The sequence below is a fragment of the Ursus americanus genome, chromosome 7, assembly GCF_024610735.1.
Source record: "Ursus americanus isolate L20-20 chromosome 7, mUrsAme1.1.p, whole genome shotgun sequence".
NCBI classification, from domain to species: domain Eukaryota; kingdom Metazoa; phylum Chordata; class Mammalia; order Carnivora; family Ursidae; genus Ursus; species Ursus americanus.
This window is the reverse complement of record NC_142133.1, coordinates 49,817,864-49,830,454: the sequence shown is the minus strand read 5'-3', so window position 1 is coordinate 49,830,454 and position 12,591 is coordinate 49,817,864. Positions and strand designations below refer to the sequence as shown.

General features: G+C 50.1%; 1 protein-coding gene across 3 annotated transcripts in view; it reads left to right on the top strand.

Annotated features, from left to right (window-relative positions):
• Positions 1 to 9,890: 9,890 nt before the first annotated feature.
• The window catches only part of PSD4 (pleckstrin and Sec7 domain containing 4), a 34,820-nt gene continuing 32,119 nt past the window's right edge, over positions 9,891 to 12,591 (top strand). For all 3 annotated transcript variants that reach the window (XM_087863662.1, XM_045808907.2, XM_045808911.2), the window contains exon 1: positions 9,891 to 10,291. The gene's annotated coding sequence lies outside the window, so the exon portion shown is untranslated. The remainder of the gene's footprint in view (positions 10,292 to 12,591) is intronic.

Here is a 12,591-nt window from a genome sequence, read left to right as displayed (position 1 = left end):
GTTTTAGAAGAGTCAGTGCTCAAGGGAATCTGCTTTAAAGCCTTGCTGCTCAAAGTGTGGTACCCAGACCAGCAGCGGCAGCATTTGGGAGGTGAAATGCAGAGTCCCGGGCCTCACGCCAGACTTCCTGACTTAGGATCTTCATCTTAAGCAGGTCTCCAGGTGATTCAGTGCAGCTTCAAGCGTAAGCAGGTCTACTTCAGAATGTAGCGCTCGTGCGGTGTGTCAACTCAGGCATATTTGTTAAACTGACTCTCATAATCACAAGCCCAACTCATGTCCTCAACATTCCTCCCACGAGCTCACTGCCAACACCCAAAACTCCCCTCTTAAGACCTCCTTAGTCTGGCTTAAAGCGTTCTTTAAGAGAGGAAGAGCTTTAGGGGCACCTCAGGGGCTCAGTCTGTTAGGGTCTGACTCTTGGTTTCTGCTCAGGCCATGATATCAGGGTCCTGAGATTGAGCCCTGTGTCGGGCTCTGCGATCAGCCTGGAGTCCGCTTGTCCCTCTCCCTCTGCTCCTCCCTCTGCTCTCTCTCTGTCTCATAAATAAAAAGAGAGAGAGAGAAAGAGAGAAGAAAAGCTTTAAGCCCTTTCCATCCTGCTACAGCATCAGCAGCTCCACCCATGCAGGGATTTTGATCTGTTTTGTTCTATGATGTATCCCAAGTACCCAGATCAACACTCGGAATGTACAGGGTGGCCTGTCAATATTGGATGAAGAAATGCGTTGGTCATCGATATGTCAGTAGGAACTAATGTATCACATGCGTCAGAAAATTTGGGAAGACAGGGAACTTAGGCCAGGGAAGTTTTGAAAGAGGCCTAGGAGGGAAAAGCCCAGGGCGTTGCAGGTTGCAGGGATTTGGGGGCTCATCAAGGAAAAAGAAATGGCCACAAGGTGGCAGTAGTGCACCCGGGCTTTCCAGGGCCAAGCTTTGACAGGTGCGCTTCCTCATGTCAGAAGTCTGTCCAGAGGCTGCTCAGTAGGGAGTTGTTACTTAGGAGGAGAGGCAGGCATGGGGACTCGGGGGAGAGGGGACTCGTGTGTCTAGGTGATGTCACTCAGCAGCACAGAGGGCAATTTCTGGGTCAGAGAGCTCCAAAGCACAGCAGCAGCTTGGGGTTTTTATGGCCTGAGGCTTATCCGCGGCTAGCAGATGTTGGGAACAGTTTTGTGGGGTATGCAAAGCAGGCCGGCTCTAAATAGCTAAAAAGTCTGCTTCTCTGCGTGATGTTTGAAGCAATTGGCTGTGGAAACATTTGAGTTTGGCCTCACGTGGGTTTTGAAGCTAACAGGTCTCAGTCTGCTGTGAGCAAATGAACAGCCTAGGGCCCAGGGTGTTGAGGCCGCCTTCGGCTCATTTACATGACACAGGGCCTGGGCGGTGGCTCAGGACAGGCCGGCCTGGGCAGCATGTGAAAGTGACAATTTTGTGCGAACAGGAGGCAGTCAGGGTGACTGGGAGGTGGGAGGCTTGGCTGGGAGAGCAAAGCTCAGGGAGGGAAGATGGGCAAGCTTCTGAGAGAGTGTGGCCTTTTCTGTCACTTGGAGGCCTGACCGCGCTGGAAGACCACAGGATCATGGAAGAGCTCGTTTGAAACTTCGAAACTGAAAGTACAGGGCTCCAGTCTTTAAGGCTTTCGCAGTCTAGTCAGAATTTCCCTGCTAACTAGTGGGTGACCTCGGCCAAGCGCCATCTCCTCTCTGGGCCGCGGTGTTCCCACTTACTCAAGGAGCAGGTGAGACGAGGTCCGTGGCTCTCATTTGGCTCTCCTGTGGAGCTATACCGAAACTGATGGCAATGCCTGACCCCACCCCCAGGGACGAGTGTGGGGGTGGTCTGGGCACGCCCGGGTCAGGACCCCCTGGACTGGAAGGCTCCTGAGTTCAAGTCCTCCCACCTACTCCCTCAGAGTGAGCCCCGTCTGGTGGCATCTGGAAATGCAAAGGAGGGAAGTGGTCCTTACCTTCAGAGAGAGGCTCTTTACCTGGTCAGCAGTGTATCGGGACTACGTTTTAATTAGAGTTGAAGGTAGAAGAAGGTTTTCTACTTTCTCCGTTGGGTTAAGACACACTTAGAGCTTCATTTTTTTTTTTTTTGGCATAAATTTGGCTATAATAGATGTTATATTGGGGTAAAATTCTTGCAGATCTTGGGGAAACCAAATAATTTTGTGTTTTCTCTTCATAAAATTATGAAATCCCTAATCACAGCAGCAAATCTTAACATGCTTGATATTAAACCCAACTCTCAGGAAAATGGGGAGAGAGAGTGAAGTATGTGTTTTGGGTTCTTATCCTCAAACCTCACGGAGCCTAAAGAGAGGGACATTCAGCTTTCAAAAGAATGTTTTGCCTCTGGGTCTCCTGCTGCATCAACTTTGTGGAGGTTTAAAAACAACAACAAAAAAAACCCAAACCAAAGAAAACCCCCAAAAAACAGTTCAAGAAATGTCCACCAGAGGTCAGCATTTTACTGAAGAGAATCCTACAGACCTGCCTTCCGTCTTTGCTCTGGAAAGAACCTTGCGAAGACAAGTAACTAGTTCAGTTCATGCTCTCAGGCTCGTGAAGGTTCAGTTTTTTAAAAACTCTCTGAGAAATAGCTAGATTTTCATGCCAGGGGAAGTACATTCTCATTCAGCCTCTCAATCAAGCTGTGGTCCTGATTTGAGCTGTTTGCCTCATGAAGTTCATGACCCTTGAGAAGTAGCCAATAGACGGTGTCTCTTATTGATGTCTGTTTTCCAAAGGGTGAGACTCAGGAAGTTCTAAAGGTCATCCTGTGCCTGCTTGTGGTTCTGTTTCCAGCTGAGATCCTGGTAGCTGGATGATTGATTGACTCGTGGAACTACGGCCACCCCCCTCCCCGGGGACAATGTGCACCTGCCTCGCCAGAACTCAACACAGGAGCCCCAGTGGGCATGCCTGCAAGGGACATGTGCACTTCTTTGTGTGCTGGAAAGGGGTTAATGGAGCTCACAAAAGACAGATAAACAAAAAGGCCTAGACACTTAACTACGCTGGGGAGCGGATGCAGATCCATGGAGGGAACAGCCCGGCCTCTATCCTCTCTCCGGGGAAACCCTACACACAGTCAGCTGACTTGGAGTCAGAGCGGAGGTCACTGACCCTAGTGACCAGTGACCTCAAACTGCCACACCTTCTTATCCACCTCTATTCGGAGGGTCTCCCTGCCAAGGGATGGGAATGGCCAATTCTTAAATTCAAGGCACACTCTTCCTTGGGCCTTGATGGAGTCATCTGGAACCTTCTTTCTCCTTGGCAGTATTCCTGATTCATCGTGGAAGTTTTCTCTCCTTTCATTGAAGGCCTGTGGCGGAAGCACAGGGGCGGGGAAGAGGTAGGCAGGGGCTAGACCCCGCTGGGCCTGGCTGGTGATGGTTGGGATCCCAGTCTCTGTCCTAAGGCATGAACAGGTCTTGGAAACTCTGAAGCTTACCCTGTCAGTACCCCAGGTCCCATTTTGGGGTGCACACATTCCTGCTCAGCACCACCTAATTCCTGGTCAACCTTCATATCCAGGCTCCTTGGCCACATTTTCCATTGAGGACCATCTGTGCCAGCCCTCGGTACCTTGCTCTCTTGACATCTCCACGGGGACCTGGGGCTCAGAGCCCTGATTTGCATAGTACTGATGAGGCCTTTCCAAGTGTGCATGTATTAACTGTCCCCTGAATGCCTGAAGGCCGGGACGAAGCGGTTTGCATTTTGCAACGTCCAGAGCACTGGGCCACTTCCCTGAAACTGTCGAAAACTCATTGCAAACAGATTCCGAAGTATATTCGTTTCCCATGCACTTCCCATTTACTCTTTCCTCTTCTTCCAGTGCTCTACCCCAGAGATCCTCTGGGCTGGTTTCCTCTACTTCCCTGAGGCCTCTGCACACATGGGAACTTATCGGGTCTTTTCCGCCCCCCTCAAACTAGTATTCTACCCCCCGCCCCCCAAAGCCACCTGCATCTCCCTTACTTGCTGTCCCTGTACCTTGCTGTATTTTTCTTTCTGGCAATGATTACCTTCTGACATGTTATTGCTTGTTTGCTCCTTTCAATCGATTGCCCTACTACAACTAAGCTTCATTAAGGCAGGAACATCGCCCCACATCAGTGCCTGATTAGTAATTCAACAGTCTTCTTCGCCAAGCCCCTGCTCCATGTCAGTTCCTGGTGCTGGAGACAACACCCAGAGTGCTCCCTAGCAAGCTCGGGCAGGAGAAGAAGCCCGTTCAAACATATACTCGTAATGGGTAGCATGTTTACATGGCTAAAACTTGTATTCCAGTTTTTGTCCCCTTTCTCATGTGGTATGAAACAATTCCTTCTCCTGGGGTAGATAAGGGGGCCCAAGGGTACTAATGGGGCATCGCTATGTCCTTGTTCTGAGAGCCACAAATATCTCAGGGGTGTGATGGAATCCTTTGAGGAGAAAAGGAAAGGTTTGGATAGTGAATGAAGGGTCTCGGCAGAGACAGCATGAGCCACAATGGGAACTGAGTGGGCGACACCACTGTCCTAAATAGCCAAGGGCCTCCCCACCCCATCAGGCAGGATCCCAAGGCCCGGCCGAGTGCTTTGTTCTCAGCCCCTCTTTTTCCATGAAGACCCTTGTCCCCCACTCTCCAGCTGCCCCCAGCGCTCGCATTGCTGCAAAGGAGCTTACATCTCCTGACCTCCCTCCGCTGCAAGTGGGTCCAGGGCTTACCTCTGTGTTTCCAAACAGACCAAAGAGCTCCGCTAAGCCCCAGGCCCATGTGCTCCGGGAGGTGCAGAGCTTTCGATGTGTGGTTGTCTTTAATGTCAAATTCTTGGGCAGAGCTTCCGTTGTTTTCGGACCAGAGCCAACGCCTGGGGACCATCCGCATCTCTACCAGCTCCAGAGGCCCACAGTCAGGAGGCTGGATGCTGGGGTCTGCAGAAGGGCGGGGGCGGCCTCACAGAGAGCTGAGTCCAGGCGGGCCCCTTTCCCGTGCAGAGGGCCGCCCAGCAGCAGAAAGCTCTGACTTGACGTCAGAAGGCTTGGGAAGAAGGTCCAGCTCCACCCTCTCATAGCTGGAGGATTCTGAGCAGGCTACTGAAGCTTCCTGAAGTTCGTTTGATTCATTTGGAAAACCAAGATCATCATACTTCGTGGACTTGTGTTGATTAAATAACATATGTGAAAGTCCTCTGTGTCAAAGCTCTCTATGGACCCCGGTTTCATAATGGTACAACTCAAGTGCCTCCAGATGTCTCCAGGCTGTGGAAACAAAGCAAATCACACACGGTCCGAGGGTCCGGGTCTCCATCCAGCTTCCCCCAAGGCCCCTCGCTGCCCCTGACAGGATTGCTGGGATAACCCAGTAAGGGGCCCGCACTCGTGTCCGTCAGAACCTTAGCCCCAAACCTTCCACCGCTTACTTCCCTCCTCTCTTTTTGCAACAGTGTCTGTGCCAAGGGCAACCTCTCCAGATAATCCCAGAGCGTCCAGTTCTCAAAAGTGTCCCGGCGGGTTCCAAGAGAAGGAAAGAACATTTATTTCTCCAGCTCTTGTACCACTAGGTGGCACTTGTCTTCCCCAAAAGCATTCAGGGAGGCCTTTCAGTTCCCAATGAAAAACTTGGCCTGTGATCCTTTGTTTCATTAAGACACACATTCCCCAGAAGCAGCAGCAACATTTTGCAGGCACAGCGAAGTCTGATCCGGATTCGGGAAGGAAACATAGGAGGCAGTGTATAGGGAAGCCGTCCCTCCTCTCCTGCTCGCATTGCCCACAGAGCAAGGCTCCAAGGCCTCCTCTTTGGATGCTGGTTTCTGCTTGGCAAATGCATAATGAAATGGCCCCATTCTTCACCCAGAACAAAGGACCCACCTGCCCCAAATGCCTTTCCAAGGGTTCATTTTTTTTCCGTAACAAAACTGCTTGCTGCTTTGAAATGACAACTTCTCATTCAACATAATGCTTTCGAGATTGATCCACGTGTTGTGGGCACTCAGTAGATTGCGTCTCCCTATTTGCTGAGCACTGTTCCAACTTACGAATAAATCACAACTGTGTTTTCATGGACTTTGGGGTCGGTCGTTTCCAGGTTTCGTATTTGATAAATGAAGCTGTTGTGAACGTTCCTTTGTACAAGTCTTCTCACGGACATTTATTTTTCATTCTCTCGGGTAAATTGCTAGGAGTGGCGACTCTGAGTTCAGTGGTAGATGTGTGTTTCATTTTATAAAAATGTAACAAATTGCTTTCCAGAAAGGTTGCACCTTTTTTTCCAGTGTTCCACTTCCTCACCGATATTTGGTATTATGAGTATTCAAATTTTAGCCATTCTGGGAGGGCCGATGTGGTATCTCGTTGTAGTTTTATTTTACATGAATGACAGCGAGCATCATTTCGGGGCTTATTGGCAATTTGTTTATCTTTCAGTGTAAAGTCTCTGTTCGAGTCTATTGGCCTTTATTTTAATTGAGTGGTTTGTATTTTTACTCCCGATTTGCAGCAGTCGACTTTAACCTGGATATAATTCTTCTGTCAGATACATGTTTTGTGAATATCTTCTCCCAATCTGGAACTTGCTTGTTCATTTCCCTCACAGGGTATTTTGATGAACAGAATTAAAAAATTTTTAAATCCAATTATTGTTGTACGAAATCTTGGCCTCTTACAAAGGTGCAAAATTGTCTCCTTATTTTCTTCTAAATATTTTATAGTTTCAGTTTTTATAGTTAGGTCTATGATCCATTTTGAGTTAATTTTTATGTGTGTTGTAAAGTGAGACGCAAGGTTCTTTTCTTTTTCTTTTGTAACTGCTTTATGAGCGATCATCTTTCACATGCCACACGGTTCAACCATTTAAAGGGTGCAATCCAGTGGTTTTTGATGCTGTCATGATGACTTCTATGTGCGGGTGGAGCTGAGAGATACCCAGGTAGCCGGTAAAACATTATTTCGGGGTGTGTCTGTGAGGGTGTTTCTGGAAGATGTTGGCATTAAACCGGTGGACCAAGAAGGTGGCCCTCACCGACACTCGTGGACATCAGCCAATCCATTGACACGCACGTAATGGCAGACGGAGGGTGAATCTGCTCTCTCTGCCTGAGCCAGGGCATCCCTGTCCTTCTCCTGCTCTGGCACAGCAGCTCCCCTGGCCTTTGGGCTCAGACTGGGATTTACACCACCAGTGTTCCCTGGTTTAGCCTGTAGATGGCAGTTCAGGAGCCAATTCCTATATAAATCTCTTCGGTAGCACTCTCTCTCTCTCTCCTGTCATTTCTAGTTTTCTGGAGAACTCGCACACAAGTATTTGTGCAGTGTTGTGCAACTACTGCCACGATCAATTTCATCCTCCTCATCACCCCAAACACACACCCCAGATTTTTAGCAGTCGCTGCCCATTTCCCCTTTTCCCTAGTCCTGGCAACCACGAATTTACTTTCTGTCCCTAGAGATTTGCCTATTCTGAACGTTCTATATAAATGGAATCATGCAATATGTGGTCTTTTATGACTGAGTTCTTTCACTTAGCAAAATGCTTTTGAAATTAAATCCAGGGGTGTCTGGGTGGCTCAGTTAGTTAAGCATCTGCCTTCGGCCCAGGTCATGATCCCGGGGTCCTGGGATCCAGCCCCACATCAGGCTCTCCGCTCAGGGGTGAGTCTGCTTCTCCCTGTCCCTCTGTACACACCTCGCCTTCCCCTCCACTCATGCTCTCTCTCCCTCTCTCAAATTAATAAATTAAATCCATATTTTCATATCATGTATCAGACAGGACAAATAATATTGCACTGTATACACACACTAACTGTTGTTTATTCATCAGTTGATTGACATTTGGGTTGCTCTACTTTTGGCTGCTATGAATAATGCTGCTATACATATTCCTGTACAAACTTTTGTGTGGGGATATGTTTTCATTTCTCTTCGGTATATACCAAAAAGTGTAATTGCTAGGTCATATGGCACTTCTATGTTTAACCTTTGAGGAATTGTCAAACTGTTTTCCAAAGCTGCTAGACCATTTTATAATTTTATAATCCCACCAGCAGTATACGAGGGTTCCGGTTTCTCAACAGAGAGATTAACTGTCTTTTTTATTGTAGTCAGCCCAGTGTGTGAAGGAGTAGCTCGTGGCGGTTTTGATTTGCATTTCTCTGATGGCCGATGATGTTGAACATCTTTTTTGGTGCTTATTAGTCATTTGTGTATCTTTTTTTGGAGAAATGTTTATTCAGATCCTTTGCCCATCTTTTAGTTGGGTTGTCTTTTTGTTATTGAGTTGAAAGATTTCTTTATTTACTCTAGATGCAAGTCCCAAGGTTCACATTTCACCATGTGGATTTCGAGGTGTTCCAGAACAATTTGTGGAAAGCCTTTTCTTTCTCCACTGAATTACCTGGACGCTTTGTGAAAGGTGCCAATTGCTCCTATATGTGTGGGTCTCTATTTGAACAGTCTGATTCTGCTACGTTGATCTCCTTCTCTGTCTTTATGCCATTTCGGTTTGAAGCGCTTCCTTTTTCCTGTGATGTCTTCTCTGGCCCATGGGTTGTTTGGAGGTGTCTTGCTTGATTTGGCATTTTCCAGATAAAACACTGTTGTTGATTTGTAATTTAATTCTATCGAGATCGAGAAGGTACCATCTCCATGAGCTGACCCGCTGAAATTCAGTGATTGTTCTAGAGTCAGTCTTTATGGTCGGTCTTCATCCTTTATCCCATAGCGCGAGTCAATGCCTGACATGTATGCTGCAGGTGCACAATGAGTGTTTGTAGAGCGAGTCAATGTATGAATAAGTTATAGGATTGCTGACCTAGCATCCGGGCCCCCTCTAAAAAAGACAAAGAACCAGCACTGCGCGGGAATGTAGAGCACAGACTCGGGGTCCTTCTGACTGTGTGACCTTGGTCAGGTTACTTCCCTCTCTGTGTCTGAGTTTCTTCACTACGGGAAAAGCCTCCTGCCTCACTGGGTAGTTGCAAGGACTACATGTGTTAAGACAGACAGACAGACAGCCATTGCCTGGCACCCAGTTAACAGAACAAACGTTAGCTGTCATTCCTCGTGGAGAGCCTGGTCAGCTCCACGTTGGGCAGCATCAGATAAAGAGACGGGTTTCTCCAGGTTGCCAGGCTCTAGGACAGCTATGTGTCCCTGGCTGTGTTGGAAATAGGGAATCCCTTCCCTCGGATTTTCACACACGGTGCCTTGCATAGCTACAGAACTAGAAACCAGACAGTGCCATCCAGAGGGATCCTGAAAATAAAAGTTTCTTGCCAACATCAACCAATGTCTGAGGATAAGTTTGCTAAAATATGTTCGTTTCAAAACACCACTATTTGCCATCACGCCATCCATTCGCAGAGCAGCGAGCAGCTAGCGAGCAGCCGAGTGCACAGTCGCCGACAGCGGAAATTCTGGACTCCGACACCGCAGTTTGTCTCGCGCAATGGGTTTGCAGGGACCCGGAGCGGCGTCCCGCTCCGGGCGTGCACACAGCTGGGTCCGGCCTCAGTTTCCGGTGTCTGGGCCCGGAGACGAAGCCGAGGGCCCGGCCGTGGACGGCTCGGCCCGCGCAGAGCGGAGGCCGGCGGCCCAGCCCGCGCCGCCGCCGTCAGACCAGTCGGACGGCTTCGCCCGCAGCCCGCCCCTCCCCGCCCGCGCCGCCGCCCTCCCTCCCGGAAACCCGGTCCCTCCCGCGAGCGCCCGAGCAGGACGCGCCCGGCCCCGCGCAGCCGCCGCCCGCAGCCCTCGCGCTCCCGGCCGGCGCCCGGGCGCCGGGCCATGGGGCAGCCGGGCCGGCGGGAGGCCGGAGCAGGAGCCCGGCGGGAAGTGGGTAAGGGCACGCGGGGAGGCCGGGCCGGGGCGCCCCCGCCGCCCTCGACAGTGACTGTGTGCCGGGTGCGGGGCGCGCCGAGCCGGGGAGCACCTGCACGAGGCCGCGGGGCCTTGCGCTGAGGTCGAGGGAGCCTGCGGACGGGGAGAGGCCGCAGGAGGGTGGAGAGCGAGCGGGGGCCCCCCAGAATCCAACCTGCTCCGGTGACAGGGACGGCACACGGTGGCTACGGTGCCCCACGGGGAGCGTCAGTCCGGGCCTGGGCTGCCGTGGCGCCACAGGCTTCTCCAGCTGGGCCGGCTGGATCTGGGCTCCAGGATCAGAACTGGGTGACAGCGAGGGCTCCGCTCCTAACGTCCGTCGCCCTGTGCCGCAGTGGCCCCTGCCCTCTTGGATGTTGGCCCCTCTCCGTGGCCCCTCTGGGTGTGTCTGGCCAGAAGACATCCGTGATTCCTGGGTAGGTAAACAGTGTCTGCTCAGCTAACAAACTCACATCCCTTCTAGGGTTCCTTTCTGGTCCTAGATTTGAGTCTAGCTTGTCCTTTCCGTAGGACGATGGAGCCAGGATGAGCGTTCTTTGCTGTGTTTTTTTTCCATGCTGCAAGATGGATTTGGCTGCCCTGGTCAGTGCACTCGCTCAGACCCTGTGTCTGTGGCCTGCATGCTAGGTCAGGAGGCCAGTGTCAAAGTGAGGGCCTGGGCAGCTTGGGGCTCCACCTGCCCTTGAACCTCATTAGCCCAGCCCTTTCCCCAGCCCAGCGCTGATTGAATGTAATGAGCAACTAATTGGATGTCTGTGAGCTCCTCTGCATTAAGAAATACACCAAGGTCAAGGTTAGACGGCAGATAGTGCTGAGTGATGCATTCTCTTCTTTCAGACCCGGTATTTTCTCTATGTGGGGCCTATGAAGAAGAGCCATTCATTCATTCATTCATTCATTCAACTCAGATATTTCCAGAGTGCTAACTACTAATCAGGCATGTGGGCATTGGAAATACAACTGCTCTTGTTTAAATATGAATTGTATGAGAGAGAAAATAAACAAGTAAGCGGGCGAATCACATTATTGCAGAGAGTGATAAATGGGATAGAACAAAAGAATCCGGCTGGTGATGGGCATGCTGGTGAGATGAGAGAAATTGGCTCTTAGCTCGACAAGGTACAAGCTTTCTAAATGAGGTGGGAGGGTGGTACGATTTTCAGGCCCTAAAACTCTGGGAGCTCAGGACAGGATGTCCTCTGTGTCCATGAGCAGGGACTTGGGAGGTGCCTCTGAGGGGTCAGTGAGCAATGGGTAAGTGGTGAGTAGCTCCTCTCTGGGGTCCTCAGGGTACGCGTGTTGGGGGGCTTTCATCAGGGCAGAACTCTAAGCTTCCCCCAAAGACAGGCTCTGTGGGCTCACTCGCTCATTTGTTCATTCAACAAATGCTTACTGAGGGCCCTATGTTCCAGGCACTCTTCCAGGTGCTAAGGATACGTCGGTGAATAATACAGTCTTCCCCCTCACGGAGCTTATTTTCTGGTGGGGGGAAATGGACAATAAACAACAATAACTGCAATTTTAAGGTCATATCTGATAAATGCTGTAAGAGAAAGAAAGTAGCTAGAAGGGTTAGAAGGTGATGGGCTGTTGTGTTCAATAGAGCGGTCAGGACAGGCTGTGCTGAGGAGATGAAATTTGAGTGGAGACCTGAATGTAGATAAGACATAGGCATGTGACTATCGGAGGGAAGAACATTCCAGGCAGTGGGAAAAGCCAGTGCAAAGGCCCTGAGGCATAAAGAAGACTTGAGCGTGCTAGGCATGCTGAACATGCCAGAGAAACAGGAAGGAGGCCAGTGTGACTCTGGGAGGCGAGCAGGCATTTCAGAGGCTCTCCTTGGATGGGGCCTCAGCCCGATGACCAGAGGCATCCAGGAAAGCAGGTGATGCTCCCAGCTGGTGTGGCAGGAAGAGTCATATGCTCCCCGGCAAACCCAGGGTCAAGCCTGGTGGTTTACACGGAGCAGGGGAACAGGTGGCCACGAGATGGAGAGTTCATGTCTTGGTGGGAGAGGCATCGCTTGCTTTTCTCACACCTGGTATCCAGGAAAACCATCACGGGCCCACACAAAGAGGGCTAAAGCGGGAGGCGGATCCCGAGTTTTTAAAATCAGTAAAAACTCTGGAAACTGGATATGGGGAGAAAAACTTGCTTTCTGGGAAGATTCCAGTAATCTTTCATGCTGTGATTAGGCGATCTCAGTAGGCTTAAAAGGAAAACGGAAGAGTGTATAATAACTGACACTTATCGAACACGTACTATATGCCAGGCTCTCCTTCGAGCACCTTACGTGCAAACACAAATCCTCGCAGCAAGTCTGTGAGATATGGTACTGTCCCATTTCACAGATGAGAAAACTGAGACCCAGAGAGCAGAAAGCTGCCCACTTTTACACAGCCAGTAAGTGAAGAATCAGGATTTACCATCAAGTGGTACAGTTTTAGAGTCAAGTGCAGAGAGACAGAGAGGGGTGGGGGAGGTTTTGACTGAAGGGATGTTTGTCCACAATGGAGAGGAATCCAGTGGACAGGGAGCCTAGCACCTAACAGCAGGGGGTGGTTAGAGAAGACAGTAGGGGTTAGGAGCGCATTCCACTTCTTTTGTTCGTTTTAAGATAATATTTGCACGGGTTAAAAATTCTTTAGAAAGTATTTTAAAAATCTTTTTATAAATGTTGATGGAAACAGCCCGTAAGGTGCATAGTGAAAAATCT